The 13,038-nt window shown below is 48.6% G+C and overlaps 1 protein-coding gene across 8 annotated transcripts in view; it reads right to left on the reverse strand.

Moving 5' to 3' along the window:
• The window catches only part of Kirrel1 (kirre like nephrin family adhesion molecule 1), an 89,772-nt gene that overhangs the window by 69,111 nt on the left and 7,623 nt on the right, over nt 1–13,038 (reverse strand). Inside the window, exon 1 of one of the 8 annotated variants that reach the window (XM_036190481.1) lies at nt 6,797–6,813. The exons of the other annotated variants lie outside the window; for them this stretch is intronic. The gene's annotated coding sequence lies outside the window, so the exon portion shown is untranslated. Of the gene's footprint in view, nt 1–6,796; nt 6,814–13,038 lie in introns of those variants that run through there. 8 annotated transcript variants of the gene reach the window in all.

The following is a 13,038-nucleotide window of genomic DNA, read 5'->3' on the forward strand; positions in this document are numbered from 1 at the left end:
CACAGATGGTTGTGAGCCACCATGTGGGTACTGGGAACTGAACCCAGGTCCTCTGGAGGAACAGCCAGTGCTCTTACTGATAAGCCATCTCTCCAGCCCCAATTTAGACATTTTGTGTGTGTGGTGGGGGAGAGCATACGTAAAAACTAACCGGAAGTACCACTACAGAACTTTCACCAATGAGTCCTCATGAAAAGACATTTACATGTAGAGCCATGTCCTGGGCCACACCCCTATCATAAGGGTAATCAAGACCAAAGTAGAACTGGAGGCAGAGGCCAAACACTCAGCTTAGTCAGGGCAGATCCCGAGGGGGCAAAAGCTATTTGGTTTGATTCACAGCTCACTGCCCTGGTGCCTGGCTCTCTAAGGATCAACTTGAGAGTATTTCCAGAAATGGACTAGAGGTGAGCATTGGCAGAGGAATTCGAGGTGATGCTAAACATAGACAGCCCCAACAATGCCTCTAGGCATAAAGGCTGCTCCTTTGGACCTTTGGCAGGACAAGGCAAGAACCCTGCCACCAAAGGCTGGGGCAGGCTTTCCCTGCAGGAAGATTTTCTTTCCTTTGTTTCCCACCTTGTTCTGAGGAGCCGGGACTACACAGGGCAGAGGACTAGACAGACGTGGCGTGGCTGTGGCTGGCGTTCCCGGCTGCCTCTTTGAAGTTTTCTTGGTGAGCAGGGAATGGGGAAAAGATGGGTGGCAGCAAGCAGAAGTAGGCCAGATCATAGGCCAGTCCCCCCCCCCCCCGTACCCCCCTCCACACAGGCAGGACCAAAGAACCCGTAGTGTGTTACTTAATTATCTGTAAATGGTTTTTGTTCCTGTCTTTAAACATTTACCTCTATTGAATCATCTTCCTCCTTCCACCTCCCCGCTTTACAAGCTATCTCCTTTTCTGTGCTGTTGCTATGGCAACAACTCCAGGCATATAACTGCTCTCAGATTTTAAATAAAAGTTGAGACTTCTCCTCCCCCTACCCCCCCCCCCCCATTTTTCCCCCTCTCTTTCTAGGGATGAGGTCTGTCTCTCTTTTCCTCTTGCCTTCACCTTCCTGGCTACCTTCCACTCTACCACTTGGCTGTCTCTTTATCAAGTTCTAGCTTGTCCTCTTCCCATCAGCCCCTGTCCTGTTAAGCCCTCTTCTGTATCTTTGGGCTTCCAAACTGCTCTTAACCTCCCGGATGCCATGACAGCAAGAGTTGGGCCCCTTAGGAGGCGTGGGAGCAAAGGTTGCAAAGTATGAGCCTATCTGGGGAAGGAAGGGGATGGACGGACAGTCTGGGGCAGGGCCATCCTATATTCTCTGGGATCTATCTAGGATATTATCACATCCTTCTTCTCTGGACCTCAGACCCTCCAGCAGACATGGGCAGCATGCTCCTTATACTGCCAACCACCCAACACACATTATTAGGGCTTTCAGATCTGCACAGGGACGGTAAAGCAGGGCAGTCTGTGGAGAACTGGAGGAGGCTGTTTTCTAGCCTGTGGTGGCTACTGAGAAGGCAGAGGGGCTATGGTGGGACCTGCAGCTCTGGGGCCTTGAGTTCTTTCTTCTCCATCTTCTCATTCTGTTCAAATCATTCAGGGGCTGGACAAAATCTCTAACGGTGCCCAAGGCCTGGGTGATGGCTCAGCAGATATTTTAGGGATGGAAGGGAGGGTGCCAGGTAAAAAGGCAAGATAATGGCAAACATTTGAGACCATTATCTGTCAGTTATCCCCCAATTAAAGCAAGGGTATGGTAGATCTTTCAGCCTCATCCATGAGGTACCACATGATTCCTGGCTTGCCACCTTCCTAATGCAAACCTTGGATTGAGAGATGAATCAAGGCTTACACAGAAAGCTTACCATTTCCAAAATGGATGAGAGGACAAAACATTTCCTCATTATCATTATCTTAAAATTTCTCAGTTTTATGAAATATTGATCAAGGATATAGGAAGGGAGGAAGAGAAACGTGGCATTTTGTTTTTTCTTGGTCTAGCTCCTTCTCATGCAAGCTCAATGGTCCTCAGGTGGGGGCAACTTTGCTTCACAAGGCACTCTGGAAATGTTTGAAGGCTCATTTTTTTTTGTCACACTTAGAGAGGGGGTACCACTGGCTTTCAGTGTGGAGAAGAACCCCCCAACAAGGGTCAGCTGTATCCACTTAAAAGTCAATGTGAGGTTCTGAGCTCAAATTTCTTTACCCCTAGTCTCACATTCTATACTAACATGCATTAGTGTTGATATCGGGTACTGGGAAGCAGATAGATACAAGACCAAGAACAGTAAGGACTGCGTGATCTCTACTCTTGGGGTGCGGGGGGGGGGGGCACGGAACTCATGTTCTAGCTGGAAAGGGACTTATATAAATAAGGTCGGTCAGAACCCCAGGCCTCCTGGTTCCCTTTATCACTTTGTACCATTAAATATTAAGACACAACAAAACAAGAAGACTGACATGGACCACGTGGGGACAGCAAAACCCCCTCAAAGACTGCACTGAGATCAGCAATGTGGTCTCAACTGCCCCTTTGTGTTGACAGCACAGTTCTATGAACAGGTGAGGTGTCCTGCATACAAATTCCAGCTTCCTCCTTTTTCCAGAAATAAAGGAAGGGCATGTTCATTCTGGATCACAGGCAATACCTGGCAAGTTCCCCACGTGCCACGGAGCAACCTGAAGCCCTGAAACAGCAAGCAGCTTTGTCCAGGTGGAGAGTCGACCAGAAAGTCAAAACTCAGTCACCTGTCTGACTCCCATTCTAAACCGGGCAATCAGGAGATAGGAATGCGGAGATGCCACTCAGAAGAAGAAAAAAAGGAAGAGGCAAAGAACCAAAGACCCAAGAATCAAAGTTTTCAGAAAGAGGGAGAAGGGATGGAAGAGGAGGGGAAACAGCTGGTGGCCATGAGCACATGGGAGCTGCCTTCGGATGAAAAGAAAGAACCAGAGAACTGGATGCTGGGGGAGGGGAGTTTGGAAAAAAAAAAAAAAAAGAAGATGCTGAGCACAGGGAAGGGGGCTAGATGGTTGCTTGCTGTCTGGCAACCAGTGACTTCACATAGGCATCCCTGTGGACCTGGTCACAAAATCTCCTGACTCTCTTCATCACCGAAACAGTCACCCTGGTGATGAAGAGAAGACTCTGGAATCACATTCCTCTAATTCTCCCTGCACCTCACTCCCATCTTCCCCAACCACCAATGTCCCAAGCTCCCCTGCTGTCCGCTAGCTGATGCTGAGGAAACTTAAGACCCCCATACACACTCCACAGGCCTCTACCTCTCCCACAGGCTGTCCTTTAGGGACAGCTGGGGTCCCTTGTGCCTTCCCTTCCTACTAGAGAAAGCTCCACGCAGCTCCTTAAACACTTCAATGGCTCCGCTTTTCCAATGAAGGAACACTACGGCCTATCAAAGAGCCTGGAGTTTGCTGTTTGTTTTGAACAACACATAATCCTGGGCCTTGGGGAACTTGCAATTTGGCTGGAAACCTGAAAGGTCAATACTTTAAAACTGAGTAGAGATAAATGGGGGGGGGGGCGGTAAGGAAGCGCCTCTGAGCTCCACGCAGGGGCAGGCACCAGGTTCTGCGGGTCGGGTCAGGGCAGAGCAGAGTAAGAAGCCTCCATCGGGGAAACTTTTAGTCTTTCCAGAGTCCTGCAAGCTGGGAGTAGATGGCACTGGTTTTCACTTCTTCCCTTCCCCCACAGCTCAGCTCTGGTTGCCCTCTGAGATGATTAAAACCAAAAGAATTTCAGTGTCTGGAATTCACTTTTCACCACGATACCATTTGCTTCCTTTTCTCTCTGCAGTTTTTCCTCTGGGGAGAGCTGTTTGCTTCACTCCTTTCTGCTGGCTCTAAGATCACCCCCAGTGTACACCAATTAACTTTGTTTTCATTTGGGGTGGGGGGTGGCTGAAGGGACAGGGGGGCTGGGTGTCGCAGGCAAAGAAGAGGAAGGATGGGCGGAGGGACCTTGATCTTGCTGGTTAAAATTCCCAGAAAAAGAAAAGAGGCGAAATAGCTTTCAGAGAAAGAAAATCTGCCAAATGTTTATATTCCCACAAGACTGCAAAACCTTTTCATAGACCAAAGCTAAAGTTCAGAGAAAAGCCAGAGCCTGCTTTTTCAGGGAGAACATTTTATCAACATGAACACATAAGCACTCACACCCTTGGTGGGGTCCCCACATTCCACACAGGCCAGGCCATCTGCCCCCCAGGACAGGGTGTGTGTGTGGGGGCGTGCAGTAGTATGTATTCATGTGTATCTGTATTTGTGGTGGGGGATGTATGAGTGTGGATATATGTATGAGTGTGTGTGGAAGGAGGAGCATGAATGAGAGAGTGTAGGAGTATGTGTGGAGTGTGTGTATGATGTGTAGGCATGAATGCAAGTGTGTATGTCTCTGTATGCTGACGTGTGTCTGTGTGTGTACATGCACACGTGTTGGGGACTTCGTGCACATCTTACCCCAAATCCATATCAGTTCTAAAAAATGTATTAATATATCTGCTCCCCCTCTGGGTCCTGAGCAAAAGCTGCTTCTCCTGGGTCCCTAACTGGCTCTCTGAGACCAGCCTTTCTGACACTGGTTCACAAAACAAAACAGAAGATCCAGGGCCAGTCTTTGATGAACTCCCCCTGGGTGGTGATCAGAAAACTGTGCATCCATAAAGTGTCTTAGAGAATAAAGGGCCTTCTCATTTTATGCCAAGAGAGCCCAAGTAACTAAGGTCACTCCGTTAGGGACACAGTGGGGCTAAAAATCCCCACCTCTACTCACAGTGCCTCCAAATGTAGCTTTCCTTATTAGAGTGCCCAGGAAGCCAGTAGCTGCAAGCCCTCCTCAACTCAGTGAGACAAACCTTTTGCTATACAGGCCCCTGATGACCTTACACTCTGAGTGGGAGGTAGCCTCAGCCAAACAACTTAGTTTGTGGAGAGAAAAGGAAAACTGCAGAGTGCCTGAGCAGAGAAGCTGTCAGGGCCCTGCATAACGGCACACCCAGAAGATTACGCAAGACTCTTAATCCCACCCTACAACCAGGAAACGGAGAAGGACCTCTTTTACCAGCTTTATAAGACATGGAATGGGACCCACTGCCCTTTGCTAGGCACAGGCTAGCTGCATTGATCCACAGTGATAACAGTGGGAGAAACAGCAGCTGCCATTGGCTAACAGTGCCTTACCACGCCAGAGACTATTTCATATGCTCAACAAAAGGGTCTCAAACTCTTCAAGACTCTCCTTTACCAAAAAGGAAACAGACTTGGAAAGGTCTTAATGCTGGTTGATGGAAAAGCAGTAGAAACCCATGCATTTCATCCCATAGACCCAAAACAGCAGACCACGTTCAGGGAAAAGAAAGCCTGTGGTGGAGGCCCCCTTCAAAACCCCCTGCAGCCCCCGGGCCACACATACTTGTTTGGGGGGGGTGTTTTGCTTTGCTTTTTTGTTTTGTTTTAAGTAAACTTTATTATAGAAAAGACTTGCAAATAAATAAAAACATCCACACTCCAAAATGAACCAGACCCGAAGTCTACACAACTTAATGAATTTATGTAGTTAGAATTGGCATTTGAAGTAGAAGCCGTGAAGCCTCACATCAAAGTCTATACTTTCAGGATCTAATATGTGTTGTGGACTTCTCCAACCCCACCCCACCCACACACACAAATGCACAACAGAATTAGAACAAGAAAAACAATTAACTTCATATTCTCTTTCATAATTCGTGCCCATTACCTGCATTGATGCCTTTCTCACCCCCTTATATTTAGCCTTCTCTATTCTTTGGTTATACTGTACCTGCATGAATATTTGTGTGTGTGTGTGTGTATATGTATATTATTTGCTAGATTCTGAATATAAGACAGAATATGTGGTTTATTTCTTCCTGCAACTATGTGGCCTCACTTAGATATTATACATTCTAAACCCCTCCACTCTCCTGTAAAGTTTGTAACTTCATTTTCCTTTACAGCGGAGTGGTATTTTATTCTTTATAGATAACACACTTTCGTTATCTAGTCATCCGATTGTGGACAACCAGGTCGGTTGAAATTCTCTGCTACAGCGAATAAAGCAGCAGTTAAGTGTGAGGCTGGACAAGGAACAAAATGAGGACCAGAGAGGGAACACATGCCAAGGCTTGTGTCCCGGTCCATTTCCACATTGGATTCACGAGGTAAACTTCTCTCTCTCACGCCTCTCAGATCTGCCATCCGAATGTGCATCGTATATTTATCTAGGAGTTAGTGCAAGGAAAGCCTGACGACCAGTCAGGCGGGGGGCCTTTGGTCTAGAAGCCTCCACAGCACACAGTCTCCCTTCCTCTTGCCTGCTGTCCAACTTGGGCTTAACTTCATGTAGCCTGGGCCAATTACTCACTCTTCCTGAACCCAGCAGAACCCAGGAAGATTCTTCTCATCTCTAAAATGGGGTAGTGAACACAGGGGCCCACCAGGCACAGCCCCCAAGTGAAGGAGGTGAGAGAGAATGCCTGGCCTTTCCCTCCATCTGGTCATTCCCACAGCTTCAAACCCTAGGGTATGGCCTGCTCTTCCAAAAGGAAAGAGTTCTGACCTCCGGGCCCCAATCACAGCCATGTCGCAACCATCTCGGCTGTCCCCACTTTTCAGAGACTTCACCCAGCTTCCTCTATAGTGACCCCTAAGCTTTGTGGTAATGCACATCTCGTCTGCTGTGCCCCAGAGCCAATGAAAGGACCTACAAACGTATAGCTCAGTAGAGAAAGACTATCACTAGAGGTTTCCCCGGGCATCACCAACCTTGCGCCCACTGGCAGGGCCCCTGATCCGGTGTTCCCTCACCAATCGGCATGTCCCTCTTGCGGCTCCTTCCCTGTCCCTTTCTTCACCTGTCTCACTTGCTGCCCCCTCCCCCACCTTCCTCAGCATGTGTCTATCTGCTCTCCCCTCTCTCCCTCTCCCTTCCCACCCCCTCCATGCTGCTGCCGCAGGCTTGGAGCAGGAGGTTATGAAAATGAGCTTCGTGCCCAGGAGACTGTAATTATCTGCTAAGTGTGAAAGCCAGAGTGATTAATTAAGAGATAATAAAAAGAAAAGGAGGGTGAGAGGGGGGCCTCACCACTTCCCTTTGATGATAGAACCTGAGGTGAGCCAAGCAATTAGGGGAATCTTTATCGGGAGTTAGCTGTAATCCACAAATTATTAAGCACCAAATGCTTCAAGAGAGCCATGCATTTTTGCCTAGTGACAGACAGAGGACAGCAGGATTAAGAGAGAACACCCATCCAGGGACTGGGAGAGCCAGAGACCGGGGCTAGCGGTATCGCTGGAACACAGCCAACTGTCCCAAGCCAGGCCTCAGTTAGTGTTTGTGGGACTAGAATGCCAGGTTGCACCATGGCCCACTGCTCTCCTCTTCCCACACAGCCTGACAGCCCATCCCATTCCAAAGGAGCAGGGGTGGCTTCCCCCTACACAGCTGTGTAGGAAGTACATCACACAGGCTGCAGATGTAACTGCCGCAGGGGCCACAGCAGATATGACCACACCACGGTTATCACGTCTCGGAGCGTCTAACTACACACCGCTAACGGGGCAGATCTCCCTGGGCCTCATGCTCCTCCCACCAGCTCCCCTACAAGGTAGTCAGTCTCCTTTACCTCTCTCCTAAGTCCAGTCCTCTCTCTCCTTCCCAGCTGGGTCCCTTTTCCCTGTATTGTCCCTCCACTCCTCCCCAGGGCCATGTTCCTATCCGGCCATGACCCAGCTCCAGGAGCTCTTTCCATCTTCCTGGCTGCGCATGCACAATAGACATTCCCTCTGCCCACATCAGTACCGCAGGCAGAGCTGAGCTTGGGACACTCCTGATTTCAGGAAGCCTGAACTGAAACAGGTTCTGACAATGAATGGGTCCCACCCTGCTGCCCCCATCCGGCCAGGTTCTTTGCCTAATAACCAGGCTTCGGTCAGTGGGTACAGTTCCTTTCTCAGCCTGGCCACTAGCAGAGGGGGATGATTGGTGGGCAGGTGCCAGAGCTATGAGCCCCCCTCATCCTTCCAGCCCTGGTCAAGGACACTGCATGGTGACAGCTTCTGTCTGACCTTTAAGGAGAACTTCTTGGCTCCCATGAAGCCTGACCTCTCAGGCCTTGCTGCTCAATAAAAGGAGCACGCCATGAAGTTTGAAAAACTGGTTGGGAAAAAATGTTTATCCAGATATAGAGAGTGCTGTAGGTGTATTGAGTTGCAACCTCTAATTACAGTTTCCATTCTGAGCAGGAAAGGTTCAGGTTAGGTGCAAAGAACTTCCTATTTGCTAGGGAAAAAGGGCTATACACTGATTTCCAAATTCTCTTGAATTAGTCCAGCCTCAAGAGAGGCATCTTGGGAGTCTGAGATGATGTTCTTAAAGGATCACCACTGTTTTGTATTCTGGACCTCAAGTGCTTTCTCTGTCCCAGGAAGCCAAATCCGATGGACTGCTCCTTGTATCTTGCAAACTCCCCAGGCTGATGTTGCTGGTCACTATGTTACCTTGCACTTGCAGAGAACTGCATGAACATCAGTTTCCTGGGGTACAAGAGGAAGCAAGGGAATCAGTGGGGCGCCTGCCTGAGTCCGTGAGAGAAGGCAGGAGACGAATGAGTGTGCTCTGTAGGTTGAGCATCTTTAAGAGTGAGAAGCTGGCCTGTTCAGAGATGGTTCCCACAGCTCCTCAACAGCCATGTCCAGGTAAGCCAGAGTCCCGCTTCCTTCTCAGTCACACATCTTGCTCATAACCCAATTTTCAAGGCAAAGCCAGTAAGGGTCAAGGTTCTAGCTAGAAGCTCTGTCAAAATATTTCTCCTAAACCTCCCATGATGAATCATGAGAACTTAAAAAAAAAAAAAAAAAAAAAAAAAAAAAGATGTGGAAATGACTGCTCAGGCTGGGGAAAGTTTCCAGCAACACACAGGCTAGGGCTTCTAACTTTGCAGTAGGAAGTATGGGAAGACTTGGCATGGAGGTGGGGCTGGACCTAGGCAGGTAGCAAGGAGGAAGCCTGAGGGGTCAGTCCAGTGCTAAGGAAGCTCCCACATCTGTCTTCCTAACACTAGCATATCAATGCCTTTGAATCAACGACCCATCCAAACTGTTTGAAAAGCAAGCTCTGCTCTTGATTCGTGATAGGAGGCATGTGAAGGCACCCTCTCACACCGCAACATGGTCCCTGGGACATACAGCATCAGCATCACCAGGGAGTCTCACGCCAATATAGAATCTGCTGCGTTTTCCCTGGCTCCTTCAAAGCTTGAGGGTTGTTGTCCTAACACGGTGAGCCGAGGCTTCTGGAGAGATGGAGTTTGACTGGTCAGTCAGCTTACCCATCCTGCAATGACTCCTTCAGGATGTAGATTACCTAGAAGTAGGTGGGTAACCGTTCTCCATTTTGAAAATGAAGAAACCATGGCTCACAAAGGGTAAAGGGCCACTCAATCTCCAGACACAGAACACAGACTGCATTCTAAAGCAGGCTGCCACCCTCCCCCAGGTTCCCCCTTTCCTGAAACCTCAGAGTACAAAGTGCAGGAGTTACCAAATCACTGGCCATCTCCCTTTGCACCACCAATACAGACTGCGTTTGGATTAATCATTGTTCCTCTCTCATTCTATTGTTTCCCTTCTTGGATTTGCCTTGCACTGTGAACCCCGAAAAATCAAGCACTGTGCATTATTAATATGGTTTGGTAAGTACCAGACACTTCTGCTTCATACATCATTTCATTCAATCCCCACCATCACCCTGGGAGGCAGGGACAGCCATCTGCACTGCACAGACGAGGAAGTCAAGGCTCTAAGGGGCACACATCAGTACTCTGGCAAAAAAGCTGATCTTCCTACCGTCCCTTGGTTAGGGGGTCCCAGGAGAGTCAGGGTTCCCTGTTTCTAGAGAGTAAGCTGTGTTACATCCTGACCCAGGAGTGAAACTGAAAGTGTGTGCAAACCCCTCAGGTGCAGATGTTACCAACCTCTCTCAAATGGAGCACAACACTGGTACAGGTAGTCCAGAAGCCACTTCAGCTTGCCTTGGCCATGCATTATCATTACTTATTATTTTACAAAGTCAGATTTTCCTAGTTATCACTGGCTCATACTAGCAATTAAAATGAGAGTCCATTCCCTTCATCCACGGACCAGTGAAGGTAGACGTCCCCAGATGTGCACTGGGAGAGAGGTGCGTGAGTCCATCATCATCCACAAAGTAGGCAATGCTGTCGTGAGTGCTGCTCATTTCTGTCAGCACAGTCACAGCGAGTGTGGAAGAGAGGGCCTTGTGGGCACTATAGAGACCTTCCTTCCACAATGCAGTCAAGCTGGCAGATTTCCTCCAGGAACTGGGAATAGAGAGGGACTAAACCACAAAGCAGTGGGTACGTTCCTGGGGCTGGGGATTATGGCAAAGGAGTCCCACTGTCTAAGCAGTAAGTCCTCAGTTGCTTAAACATGAAGACGAAGAAAACCTCAAGTTTGCCAAGAGCTCCCATCAGCCAGCATGTCTAGCCCCGGGTTTCTGTTGCTTGGAAAATGCCTTCTCCCGCTCCCTTCTGCTCTCAGTCCCTCTGGCCCAGCTCTTCCTTCCCTGTAATAAACTCCCAGCTAAATGAGTGGCATGGGAAGAAGAGTTAGAGGGGCCCCGTGGTGGGGCAATGTTGGGTAATGGAGCACATAGGGCCCCAGGCTGTGCATGGAGAATTCGGGGAGAGGGATTAATAATAAAAACTCGGCTAAGCTAATTAGGAGAAGAAAGTTAATTTAGAAATCAGCTCGACTGGGCAAGAGTGGGGGCTGGGGAGAGGGAAGTGGACACCAGAGGTTGGGAGACTTGAGGAAAGGGTATTTCTACATAAACTGCTTTTGTTCTTGGGAATCAAAATCCTTCGGCGGAATGAAGACCCGGTCCCTTGGCTCCTTTCGGCAAAGCAGGGGTACAATCAAGGACTGTCCAGAGCCAGGATATCTTGCTGCCCAGCATCCCAACAACGGGCACAGCCTCAGGCAAAGCAAGCATTAGAGCCGTTTCCTCCCGAGTACTCCCAGCTCCAGGCAGCCACCAGGAAAATCAGACTCCAACATTTTTCACATACTTCTCTTACAACCTCTGCCTCTCAGGACTGTCTGTGTTTACATATCCATCTCCCACACGGCAGAGAGTGCCTGAAGGACAAGGACTGAATCTCACCTTTTCCACCCCGGGCCCAGGACCACCACAAAACAAAAACAGTGGCTAATGCTTGTTGACTGGCTTCCTCCTCCTTGCCAGGGACCCTCTGCTGAGGTTCTTCCCACTGAAATCCTGGGGCTCCCCTCCTTGCTGAGGCCCTAAGAAATTCTAAGAAGAGCTAAGGCTGCTGGCAAGCCGAGAAAGTCTAAGCTAGACCATGAGAGTCTAAACCTGGTGTCTCTCTCAACCCAGGCTCAGAGTGGACGGCTCAGATGCATTCATCTCCAGGTATCTGGGTAAAAAGGCCCTCCTCTTCCTTATCTCTGTCAAACTCTGCTTCCGGGCAGCTCTAACATGTGCCGAAGGCCTCTCAGAGAACACCTGCGTTTCCCAGTCTCCATACATAGGTCACAGATTAGAGACTGCCAGTGATGGTCCTGTAATGGTTTCTGTTCACTTCTGCCTCGCCTGATTGATTTTTACTTCATTTAGGTGTTTTATTATTATTATTATTGTTATTATTATTATTATTATTATTATTATTATTATTATATTTTACCATAGGGTTTACAAGTCTCCATAGCAGCTCTACTGGGGTAAGAGTTTAGAGGAAGTGGAGATCTGATGGAGAATGAGACAGGGAACCTAACGTGCTTTTTTTTAAGCTGAGGATCGACCCCAGGGCCTTGAGCTTGCTAGGCAAGCTCTCTACCACTGAGCTAAATGCCCAACCCCAAATTTATTTATTTATTATATATACAGTGTTCTGTTTGCATGCATCCCTGCAGGCCAGAAGAGGGAGCCAGATCTCATTACAGATGGTTGTGAGCCACCATATGAGTGCTGGGAATTGAACTCAGGACCTCTGGAAGAACAGCTAGTGTTCTTAACCTCTGAGCCATTTCTCCAGCCCCCTAACGTGCTTTTTTTTAACACACACTTCCTTTGTTTAGAAACCAAAAGACACAAGACTCAAGAGGCAGAGGCAGAAGTTTCGGGAGTTTGCAGCCTACCTGAGCTACGAAGTGAGACATGTCAGAAGAAGGCGCCCCAGAATCAGCTGGTTTTCCACTTCTTACGGGGCTGTCTGTGAGCTGGGGGGCTTTGGCAGTAGTCCCGATCTGAGATCACCTCAGCGACTACACCCTCGGTGCCCCCGACCCCCACTTCCACTCCTACCCGGGCTCACTACACTTGCACACCTGCCTGATTACCCACCAACAGCCACACCTTGACTTAGGAAGGTGGACCTGTAGGGATGCTCTTCGTCGGCCTGCTACATATATATCTATCCCTAACTCTAAGAGCACTTCTCCCAGGGGGGTCCTGCCTGAACACTGCAGCCCACAGCAATTCCCTCTGTACTGAATGGTCCAGCTCTGACCTGTACACGACTATAGTAGCCCCTTACTATCAACTTCACACACACACACACACACACACACACATACACACACACATACACAAAGAGTCTGTGTAGTTTTGAATTTTAGTTCATGGAAAGAAGGAACTATATACTGTTTTTATTATTATAATTACTATTCCACATATTTTGTACCCATTTTCCAAATAATTACTTTTTTTTTTAATCAGTTGTCCCCATTTTGTGGAAGAAGAAACTGAGGCCTACGGGGTTGAATAATTTCACATAAAAGATAAAGACAGGTAAGAGTAGAGATAGTATCTTACTCATCTTGGAACACGCAGTCTATCCATGTGCTATACAACGCTGTGACTACTTGTGGAGCAGAAGGCTGAGCTCAGTCGGGGCTTGCGCATTAGCATGGGCTCTGCCATTAAGCTGCATACCAGTCCTCTAACGATGCTTGGGGTCAGTGAG

The sequence above is a fragment of the Onychomys torridus genome, chromosome 6, assembly GCF_903995425.1.
Source record: "Onychomys torridus chromosome 6, mOncTor1.1, whole genome shotgun sequence".
Classification (NCBI taxonomy): domain Eukaryota; kingdom Metazoa; phylum Chordata; class Mammalia; order Rodentia; family Cricetidae; genus Onychomys; species Onychomys torridus.